Genomic DNA, 12,107 nt, shown 5'->3' on the forward strand with positions numbered 1-12,107 from the left:
CAAAACAGAAATAAACATTTACAGCAGGCATGAAGTATGAGGCAGCGCATCTCACCACTCCAAAGACATTTGTTTAATTAAAAGTAATGATGACTTGCTGTGACATAAGATAATTAAAGGAGTATAAGTTGTACAGTAACTTCATTTTGTCTAATACAATCTTTTTATATACACATTTATTCATAAAGAGTATGAGAAAAATGTCGCCAAGGCTCCTTGGATTTCATTAGTTGACGCTTCAGTACTGATAACCAAGTGTTAAAGCAATGCAGTAAAAGACCAGGCCCAACAATATTGCACAATCCAATAGAAATCAATAGCAAAATCTTGCACTGATTTTTCAGTGTGTATTGGAGAGACCTTTTACCAAATGCATAAGCTTGAATAATGGGAACAGAGGCTAACTAATCAGCAATATAATGATAATCTTTCTATGCAAAGATAGAATCATTCTGATCGGAGTTCATAACAAAAGAATGAGTTGGCCTCACACTCTTCTCCAGTGACATCCACAATCAGCAAATGTACTGTACATTAAGTGCTGCGCACCTTATCTAGCTGATGGAATCCGCTGCAGGAGACTTGGATAACTATGTTTGGTTTTGCCTTTGGGCTAGTAGAAATGACAGTCAGTGTCACCACCAAACCTGAAACGTCACTGTAAAATCTCACGTTTATCCTTCTAGAATTGTTACGTATATTCAGATCCGTTTCAAAGGTCTGTATCATCACTTTAAGATCTCTAATTACAGCTTCCTTGCGCAATCTTTTTTTTTTTTTTAAATCTGTCTTACATGTTGAAAGGTCTCTTAATTTTAAAGACCAGTTGATCTTACAAAAAATGAAAGAATAAATGAATTTTGTCGTTGATAACTTTGTTGATAAAACGTGCCACTAATTTCTCTCTCTTAAGCGGCTGGGTTGCACGTACTGCTCAGGATTTCAGCATTTCTGATTATTTCACCTCTCTACCCAATCACTTTTTCTTTTTTTTCTTTTCTTCCCTTTTTAATGGGACATCTATATCTATTCCCGCAAAAAATTGTGAAAATAGTAGGCGTGATCCTGGCCATTCTCTCCCACTTTCTCAGATTAAGGCATGCTTTGTGGTGATGAGAAAATGGACATTTGCTCTGAGCTTGGCAGTTGTAAAAGATGTTTAATTCCTAGGGCTTTGTTTATTAGACTGCAGTGTTTAAAGATTATTATACACTGCTTTTGGCAAAAGTGCTACGGCTACTCTCATTCATCAAACAAATATTTAGGGTACATATACTGAATTACAAAACAAATAAATATGCAATGAAAATACAGAAAGAAACAACTGACATATTGTCTGCCTTTGTGCATGCTTTGTGATTTTCCTGCCTCCTTTATTCAAGCATAATCCCCTGAAATTCACAGATGTATCATCTGCTTTATCTGCCATAAGTAGCCTTTAACATTGAGAATATTGCTATTTCAGCATTCAGATGGCAGGGAATGGTTAGTCATTGATTTGACACCTTACCGTCTCCCCCCACCCCTGGAAGGATTTTCAGTCACCACCTCCTCAATAAGATTCATGGAGGCTTTTTAAATAACCAAAAGGGAAAGACATTTGGGTGAACATGCAAGCCAAGCCTAATTTGGAAGCATGCTAACACAGAAACACAGCCATTGGGTTCTGTGACAGCAGAACTGAAATACAGATACTGCTGTTAGAAGCACTCAGTACCATAGAAACTCCCTCAGTGATGTTATTCTTAATGCCAAAGGTGAACTTTAGGCCTCTATATAGCCTAGGTGTGCTGTTTTCAATCTTTGGAGTGTTTTAGGAAAAGTAATTCACAATACATTGAAGATTAAGGCCTTAGGATCTTGTGGGCTTCTAGGATCAAAAGCCCACATGAATCCACAGAGTTTGGACAAATGAAACACTGAATCTGTCTGCACAATACAAGCTAAAGCCTAAAGCTGTTCATAAAAGTAGGATACAAGCATGTCATGCATTGCAGAAATGCATGCATTCCTTTATACCATGAACACCATAGAGACACATTCTAGCCAGTAAGGCAGGCACTGCTAATAAATACAGCAGCCTGCTTTCCCCCCAAGGCAGAGGTAAGTGAGGTTTCTGTGGAATGCAAAAAATCTTTGGGGAGATGTGAGCCAGGAACTTCTGAAGCACCCCTTGCCTTATTCCCTATTTTAGCTGATAACTGCAATTACGTTCCTTCAGCCTGGAGGACACCAAACAGATGAATCTACACCTAGAACCAAGGCCACCTTTTGGCAGCCTGACAGAGAAAAAAAAATAATTAAAAAAAAACCTGCCAAAGCCTTGACCAAGAGTCAGACTCCCCATTTTCCAGCGCAGTGGAGCACTTCTTCCAGACAGCATTCATGCCTCCATCAGACAAACAAAATGGCAAGAAGTAGCCACTACAAGTCCACAGTCCTGAAGATACAAGGCTGTCCCTGCCAGAACAAGACATCAGTAAGACCAAAAAGAGAAAGTATTCTCAATGGATGCTCCTGAAGAAAGTGTCTGCTCATAGCTTGGACAGATGTATGGTTCATGGGGTGAAAAACTGGCTGGACACATGTGGACACATGACGATGCAACAGTACTATGATAGCAATAATATTTTTGAGGAGAAAACACCCTGAAACTGTATATGCATTGCTTGAACACTACAAAATAGTAGAGTTATGACTCATTATTTAGATTCAAAATGACAGCCACTTCTTTTTGCTGAGTATAAAGACTTTTCATTACAAGAAACAGTTATGAGAAAGCAATATGAATGTGCAAGATTTTTTCCTGTTTCTTTAAGCATGGAAATATATTGCCGTAGGATTGTGGTCTGGTGAATAAGATCCTGAAGGGGTGGTAGTCCCAGCTTCCCCGCTAATTTGTTATCCTCTACTTTAGGAAAATGACTTGTCATCCATATCTTATAGCTTTACCATTTTTGAAATGCTTAAAATTATATTTAGCTACTTAAAAGAAATGTCATGAAATCTGTTCATATTTATAGAAATCTTTGCAAACACTAAGAATATCTCAGCATCTCCATATATCTTACTAAAACAATTAAAATCCCAACTTATAACTTTAAATAAATTTTAACAGGTCTGTATTTCATTTGTGCTTTCAGAAACCTTTTTGTTTTTCCTTGGAGTTGTTTCCTGTTCACTGCAATAGTACAAAGTCCTGAATCTGCAAATACATACAGATGGGTAGTTCCACACCTATGATTTGTCCCACTGGAACACAACAGAGCTGCTTGGGCAAGCAATTAGGACGCGTACAAATATTTGTGGAATAAAATTCTACATTTTCTTGTAGGGTATTCCCTCTCAGGGGTCACTAACAAGGATTTCAAAGTGCTGAAGAACATGGACTGGGCTTCATCCACCATGGCAACAATATACTGCAAAGAGGAGATTTATAGCTCCTGGGATTCAGATACAGTGGGCATTTTTCCAAACCAGCAATTCCACCTACAGAGAGTTGTTGTTCTGTTGGGGCATTTCTTGCTCTGCTGTCATTTTCTTACACAGTCTGTACTTCTTTTATGACTCCACTTGCCAAAACAAAAAAAGATTTCCACAGTATCTTTGGTGGCCAAAGAAAGCTTCAGGGATGAGGCAAGTTTTTCAGCATTGAACCTATGCCTCCTAACAGTGCTGGGGCTGCAAGGTGAGGAGATTTACAGACCCTCTTCTTATGCCTTGCTTGCTCAGAAATTTCTGTATATCCGTAAATATTCCAGCTGTGAGACCAGACTCTAGGAAGAGACTTCAGCATTGATTATTTCCCAGTAGTTAACAAGGAAAAAAAGGAGTTGGCTCATTTGTGCTCATTTTCTGCAGCTGTGAGGAGGATGGAAATGCCAGAGAATACAGCATGGGCAGTAACTTCCACTGCTAGAGTTAAGTTTGCTTTCTTACATAGATGAGTGTCTGCGGCTCTCTCAGATTCAAGTGCTTCCTGTCTAATAGCATGTCCTTTGACATGGGCTCCGTCCTCCAACATGCTTACTGGGCTATGAAAGGCAACAGCCCAATATATTTATGGCATGCAATTGTGTAAGAGAAAAAAGAAACCAAAGTGAGCCAAAGTTCGCACAGAAATCCAGTTCTCAAAGCCAGGTAGGAAAGAATGTTATACCAGGGATCGTTTCAAAATGTGAGGTATAGCACAGAAAATAAACCCACAAAAGGCTTTCCAGTTTGTTACAGAAAGCTGCTAAAATCCCTAATCTACCCGTGTGACAATCCGCTTTAATGAAGAAAATCAAACCAAAGAGATACGCATCACTTTTTCCACTTTCTCTTCTAGTCTTCACAGACTAACTCCATATCCTTATTAAACATTACTGATTACTATTTCAAGTCCAAAAACGTTTGCTGAGTATCACTTGAACATACATTCCTTCCTTACTCCACTCAAAGGATGAATCAAACATAGAAAACTTGGATTTTTTTTTTACCCACCCCGTGTTTACGTAGATAGTCTTCGGAAAACCACCGAAGATTCACAGATTGCATGCAAACAAATATTTGCAAATCAGTTCTTATAAACTGGCTGTATTTGAGCAAAGCATCACATCAGAAATCACATCCTCATATGTGCTACAGGGAAACAATGTCAGTAGGAAAGTTACCAGGACAGTCTTGCATAGGCTTTCACAAAACAGGATTGCCAGGCAAAATATGTGAACGTGCTGACTAGCAACTGCATTCTTGTGCAGATAAGACGGTGTACAGAGTGGAAAGCTTCAGCTCGCAGCTCACCCAGCAACTGCATGTTCGAAGTCCAGGCTGCCCTGACCTTATCAAATTTTGTATGTGTTACGGTCAAAGACAGAGTGTTATTTAGCCAGTCTAGGCAAAAACACGGGTTTAGAAAGTCTGAAAGTTATGGAAATATACTAATGAAAAACAAAGACTAGTATGGACTCTGTTGGATTGAAGGCAGTTTTCATTTCATGCAGAAGCATATCTCCCTTTGCATGTAATAAAGCTGTAAATTTTCTTCTGGCTACCTAGGAACAAATGCATCAAAGTGGCCTGATAAGGTAATGAAAGATAAGAAACATTCATGTATTTCAGACTGAGCTCCTGAAGATGTCTGGAAGAAAACATTAAATAAAGAGGACAAATCACAAGCTTCCCTGACCCTAGATGCTAAAAATCAAAGCAGCAGCACCAGAAGGAAGGCAGCAATTGGGCTCCTTATTATGACTTATGCAAGACAATTAGAAGAAATAATTTTCTACACTCTTCCATGAAATCCAGGCTCGACTCTGACCTATAATTTGAAATAAGCTTCATTTTAAAGACTTGAATTTCACTGCTTATAAGAGCAGTCTAATCAAACCACAGGCAGAGGCTGAGAAATAATTTGCAGGCTTTGTCTAGAAAGGTCAAGATCTTAAACAAAGGAAAGTGACTTTTCCTACCACAGTTTTGCCTCTCGTAGTGTAGAACTAATACACCATTATGAAAAACAATACCTGTATTTTGTGCCCTTGTTTAACAAATGCACACACAAATAGATTGCCAATCCACTGCCACCACAACAAACACATTGCCGCAGAGGTCCCCACTGCCATACAGTGAAAATGAACTCAGCTCTTTCCACTGAAGTTAATGAAGCTATGACAATTTAAATTAGCTGTGAACCTATCCCAATTATCTTTTAGCTTGCCTGCACAAGGACACTCTAGAAAGTTAAGAGAACTAAATAAAAAACTGTCAAGCTAGAGGAGACTGTCTAAAGCATAGTGAACTTTGCATGTGTTTCTTCCATTCCTCATTTAGGTGACTGAGTTTGTTTTTCTTTGCTATGCTAGATAATTTGGTTTGGATTCACTGGATCCCCTCCTGTATATAAACTGCAGGCACTTAGAGCAGTTATTTTCTTCAGGACAGTATATTCACTGGAGATCTTCTTTGATATGACCATACTGTCTGTTCTTTTAGCATTCCTCATCTACTCTCTTTTTTTCTTCCTTGTTAAGCTAAGCTTTTCACATACCTACTGTTTTCAGAGGTGTTCCCAGCTCAGTGAGACCCTCCTTGGCACCTGGGAAGAAAACCCTCCAGTTGTGCAGCAGGCTTTCTCCTGCAGGCTTATCAGGTGACACATTTTGTGTGTGAATAACTGCATAATTAAGCAGGGTACTTTTGGAATCATCTTCCACTGGAAATCTTCAATATGCATCACCAAATACCGCTGGTAAAGTTGAAGAGACATGGCTTATGTTTTGAGGGAGTTAATAAGATTTAATCTTCAGTACTGTAGTGCTGATACGACTTTGCTAAAGGCCAGATCCAGAAAATGATTAACTGAAATTCCCCAAATGTCATTTATAAACCAGAGCAAGGAGCTGAAAGTGTAGTGTATGGACAAACACAGAAAGAGGAAAAACCGAGGAGCTGTCATGGCTTCATAACTCCAACAGCACAGCAGCTTATGTCCCACTGGGTTGGAACCCGAGATGCAAACATGCACCTTTCTGCATCCCCTCAGCATAAACACCTTGAGCTTCTTATGACCAAAAGGTTCAGTGAGCAATGGAAAATAGGCTGCTGCAGGACACTAGTGAATTCAGAATTCTTATGTTTTTTTAATCCATATTTTTATCAGAGGGATAAAAGATTGACCTATATCCTCCATTGTTATGTCCCCTAAACTTAACTTCTCCCTTTTAACGACATTTTAATTTGAAAGCTGCCTATTTCTGACCTTACCAGAACTTTTCTCTCTTGCTCAACCTTGGTGCCTACCAGCTCACATCTCATAAACAACATTACAGTCAAACTCTTCTAGGCTATAATTAAATGAGACAAGATTTGAATGGGGACATACCCAAGATGAAGACATTCTGTTTGAGACAACTGAAGGAAGCACAACAGCTAAAAATAACTAGCTTAATCTTCCAAACACTTAAAAAAAAACCACTGATATTAATCTCATTCAATAAGCAAGTTATGACTCTTCATAAGTAGATGTAAAGCAGATCATATCCAAAATGTCAAATGAGAAGATTTTATTTTGAGACACAAAGCTGAGAAGCCCCAAGTACCCCTCTGATCTGCTAGCAGACTTGGGAAGTGACATGGGGCTGGTTCTTTTTGCGCTTAGGACAGTGTTTCAGATAATGTAAATGTAAGCATGTGCTTCATTAGTCAATCTTCACAAAAATCTTTGATTCTGGGCATCATTTTTACTGTAAATATTTTTCTAATCCACACTAACACAAACAGACACAGAAAGAATAGGAAAGTTCCTCATCAATGAAGTCCCTAACCAATATTTCTCTCCTTGGTTTTGTTGTTCCAAAGAATTACTTGCCTTTTTACAAATTATGGATTTCAGAGATCACATACCAGTGCTTCCATAAGTTTTGTTTTCTGAAGTGGAATATTTTTAAACCTCCTATAATGAGCACTTCCATGTGACAGTCACATTGTATGACTTAAACGCTTCAGAATAACAACTAAGATAGTGAAGACTAAAACCATTGGTTTGGTTGGAGAACAAGAAACACCTTCTGTCCTAGGGATGCCTGTTTTAATAGGCAGAGGATCCAGACAGAGTTGGATGCCAATTTATGCCTCACAGGGAACCAGAGAGGCTGCTGGAAAAGCCAAGACTTGGTCAGCTACAGAGGCTGCTGCTGAACCCAGTGGCTCATGCTGGGACCTTTATAAAGTCTTAGTGTCATATGCAAACAAAAAACAAGTCTTGTCTTTCACTCTGTTTCCCTGGAAAAACTTAGTGATTAACAAGTCATATACTGCCACTGCATTTTAAGTGAATGCATTTTCATTTCAAAGAGGCATTAGATACATATTTACACACCCATACATCTTCAGACTAGATCATGCATTTCAGTCATTGCAAGTCAGGTGGCAGTCATGCATATGTATTCATTGCCACAGTACCACAAGTAAGCCAGCAGAGCATGGCGCAGCGTGAAGCCTCTTGTATTGCACACAGTACTCCTCCTCTTCTTGAAATGCTTCTCTGTCTGCAGAAACTGGATGTTTCTATAGAGATACGTACTTGGCAGTTTATACTAGCTCAAGATCTGGCCTGCAAAGTTTATTATCCTTCTTTAGTATCACTTCCTGCCTTGGGCCTTTCCTTTATTTTCCTCTTATGCTCTTCTTATTTCTTTTTATCTTCCCAATGAAGACATCAAATACAGAACCCAACATATGCATTGGACCTCTCCAGCACTGTACAACTGGTGATTGCACACCAAGCTCTATAGTGTTCAGCTTCAAAGTGTGAACTGGTCATAAATTTGAAAAGAGAAGAACCTAACACTAACCGCAGACTTTTTCTACACTAACAGAAGCAATGCTAGTTTAAAAGGAAAAGTTAAAGAAAAATGTTGGCTTCAGACAGCACACAATACAAAATAAATATGCACTGCTGTGCAAATATTCTCATTTCTTTCTGATAACATGTAGATTTATTAACTACATAATGTACTTGAAGGCTTCATGGGTCTTCATTTTGTTAGCTCAGTTTCTTCTCTCCACACCCTGTATTAAGGTCAGTCCACCAGTATAAACACCTGAATAAGAGCTGTAATTGCTTGAAAATTTCAACTTGATGCGTGGAAAACAAAAACAAAAAAAAAATCAAACTGCAGCTGTCATTGGGAGTGTTGCAGCTCCCGTTCACTTCGTTCATAGCTTGCGTCTCAGAGAAGCACACCTGACTCATTTGGTTTATAACACAGAACTTGCTATTTCAAGGCAGCCACTGTTCTAGTGGGCAGACATCTACTCAGCCTTGACTCGATAGTCTAAAATAAATATCCTTGAGCAGTGGTACAAAAACACCTATGCAGAGGGCAATAAAAACCCCACTGTTTATAGTTTGTGGATACATGGGATAAAAGCTTCTACATAACACACATTTAAACTGCTCTGCCAATGGCTAAACTGGTTAGTGAAGATGGAGAAAGTATTTTAAAGTACAAAACACTGTGTGATCAAGGCTTGCTCTTATTAATTTTGCCTGCAATTTCCCTCTCTTTCAGGCAGCATTGTGACAGATGGGTGCGAAATGACAGGCCGTCTCCAGTGTCAATTATTTCAGTCATCTTAGCTGCTCCTTTCTAGAACTGGCAGCATTCTCCTGCTGAAGCCTCTGGCATACTAACACATCAAACAGCTCCTCACAGGGGAACTTTTAATTGGCTGAGTGACACATTTGCAAGCTTTCTTTGAGTAGCCTTCATTCTCCAGAGATGTTTCTTATAATATCTCCATGGCTCAAAAGGAGGCAAGCAGAAGGAACCTGCTAGTCCACATCTCCCTGCTGCTGTGGGCTAAGGAGGGCTAATCATTGCGAGAGTGATGTTTAGAAGCAGCTGAAAATTAGGAAATTAACAGAGTTGGAGACAGTTTCTCTTTCTAATGAATACAGTATGAACAAATTTGATTTCATAATACCTTCTTTAAAATAACGCTAATAATGACATGAAGATAAAACACTGATACTAATATTTCTATCACATAACCCTGTGGGGATGCAAGTAGAATTGGACAGGTAACCCTTTTCCATTTCCCTTACAAAGCTGCCATGTACTGTTGCTTTATTTTGTTGGAGATATATTCTACTGCCCAAATGGGTGCACCTAACTGCTGGGCTGCAGCTCTCTACTTCCCTGGGGTAGTGTAAGTGTGATTTAAGGCACTTCTCAGATGAGAAACTCAAAAGCAAGGAAGGGTACAGTAAGAGATGAGTAAGCTTTTCCTGGCATCTCTAGTTGTATTCCCATTTGCTATGCATACAATTATGCTTAAAGTAGTTTGATAAATTTCAGGAAGGATCCCTTCTATATGAGAACAAGCTATTTTTGTTTGCATAACTTTCTCGAAGCAAGATCTCTGTGGACTAAACAAAATCTTAGTAAGTAATGAGGATGGACTACAAAGCTTGACACAGCATCTTAAAACTGCTTTAAATCTTCAAGGTGTGAACTATCACAGGTAATTAATCAGTTGTTCCCCTCTCTCACACTGCAAGCTGATTGACAGTTAATACTTTGACATAAATGAACCTAAATTTCCCATCTGAACTTTCTGTCTCTCTTTTCTCATGGATTGCTTCCAGTACAGTACAATCACAGCCCTATGTATTTCTCACAAGCATTTTACCATCTTTATATATAAAAACAAAAAAACAAAAAAAGAATTCTTATCCAACTCCTCTTCCAAACAAAGGTTATAAAATAAAACAGCTAATAACCACCATCTGCGCCTGCAAACTCACGGGGCAGGCCAGCTGCAGAGGAATCTCAAAAGAGCAAGGAGCAGCACACACATAGAGATGCAGCAACCCTCTACAGAGCTTTCGCAAAAAGTAGGCATTGCTGAATTGGAAACCGGTGGTTTCCAATCCCTGCTCTCTATACCACTTAGAGAAATGGCTTACTCTAAGAGGCTGCACACCTTCTCTCCCTGCTGCCCTTGCTAAAGCAGGTGCTGAGCCTCTGTTCTTGTACCATGCTGCAAAGCTCACAGTCCCTGCCAAGCATGAGCTCTCACTGTCGGGAAACAACTGAAAAAACATTGCAGCAGCGTGTGTCAGCAGCCAATAGGTCAAAAACCTCATAAACCTCCCACCACCACAAAAAAACCCCAGCAAACCAGCCCAAACCAATCACACACAAATCAGCCGCAGCAAAGAGCAGCATAACAGCTGGCTGTTCTGTGAGGACCATATTTTTTATTTTCATCCTTACGGTTCTTTTCTTTTTTTTTTTAAACTATGTAACATAGCTGCTTGCCACTGTCCCAACTTAAGAAACAACTGTAGTGAAACAGAAACACATGGAAGCAGAAGTGCTGGAGTTTTATCGAGCTTCTGTTCTCCCTCCAATGCTTTCATGTGCCTGTTTTTCAACATCTAAAACTAGGAAAGACACCAGGATAGATGAGGAAAGCCATCAAGACCACATAAGAGAAGATAAAAGGATCAAAATATACTAAAGATGACCACTCCATGTCAAACCAAAAACCACATCCAGCACTTTCAGAACTAGCTCTTAAGAGAAACAAAGCGCCTTGCAGGAGCTGTACTTAGCAGGGAGAAGTCTGTGCTCATGTCCTGCAGAGGACACTGTTGCCATCTATGCACACTGGTTCTAAGGCCCTTTCGACTCCTAAAAGTGTTTTGAAGAAATACGAAGAGAGCACCTTCTCTGTTACCAGCAGTGCACTTGCAACAGCACCTGGAGTGGCGAGGCCTGAAACATCTCTACCCCTCCTGGGCGCTCAGCATAGAGGTGGATGGGAAGGCACCTTTCTAGAGTTCCTGTCTCACTTTGAACAAAGATTTAATGCTTATCCATTATTTAACTCCTCAGCTAATGCATCTGGTTTTAGTTGCACGAACACCACGCTTTACAGAATATTTGTGTATAAATTCTTAAACTATGCTGTAATTAATCCCAGGCTACACTGATTTACAAGGACCAGAATTACCTCCTTAGGAAACTAAAGTTGGTGTAAATGGGAAGAGGCAAGTCAAGAGATTCCAAGCACAATATTTACATCACATAACACTGCAAGAAGAGAGGACCCAGCTGATGCTTTCAGTCACACTGATGTTGCAGTCAGTCTGACTCAGGGAACACACGCTTGTGCTGAAGCACCAGCAGTTAACAAGCTTAACAAACCCTAGAGAAGGTAACAAGGATCTGCTGGAAACAAATCCCATTTTGCTAGCAGGTGCTTTTTGGCAGTATAAAACTCTACTTATTTGCAGAAATAATTATAAACCGCTTTTTTTTTTTTTAATCCCTAGGAGGCAGACCTTAACTGTGTAATCTAAAGAAACAATCAAAGCAAAATTAAACAAAATTAGCAGTGCACGCCTGGAGCACGGTTCGCCCAGAATCGAGATGACCTAATTCACAGATGGGTTATTTTTCCCCTCTAGTTGTGAGAATGATTTAAACTTTTACTGACCTGTGGTTAATTCAGGCATTTTCTCCAAATTTTCACTGCATTTTCACTGATTCATTGAGCATAACAACTGCTCCTTCTGAATAAAACAAAACTTCCACACTAGGAAAACTGTG

The 12,107-nt window shown here is 39.5% G+C and overlaps 1 protein-coding gene across 5 annotated transcripts in view; it reads right to left on the bottom strand.

Moving 5' to 3' along the window:
• The window catches only part of FSHR (follicle stimulating hormone receptor), a 100,717-nt gene that overhangs the window by 62,871 nt on the left and 25,739 nt on the right, over positions 1-12,107 (bottom strand). The gene's annotated exons all lie outside the window — the stretch shown is intronic.

Source organism: Numida meleagris, chromosome 3 (genome assembly GCF_002078875.1).
Source record: "Numida meleagris isolate 19003 breed g44 Domestic line chromosome 3, NumMel1.0, whole genome shotgun sequence".
Taxonomy (NCBI): Eukaryota; Metazoa; Chordata; class Aves; order Galliformes; family Numididae; genus Numida; species Numida meleagris.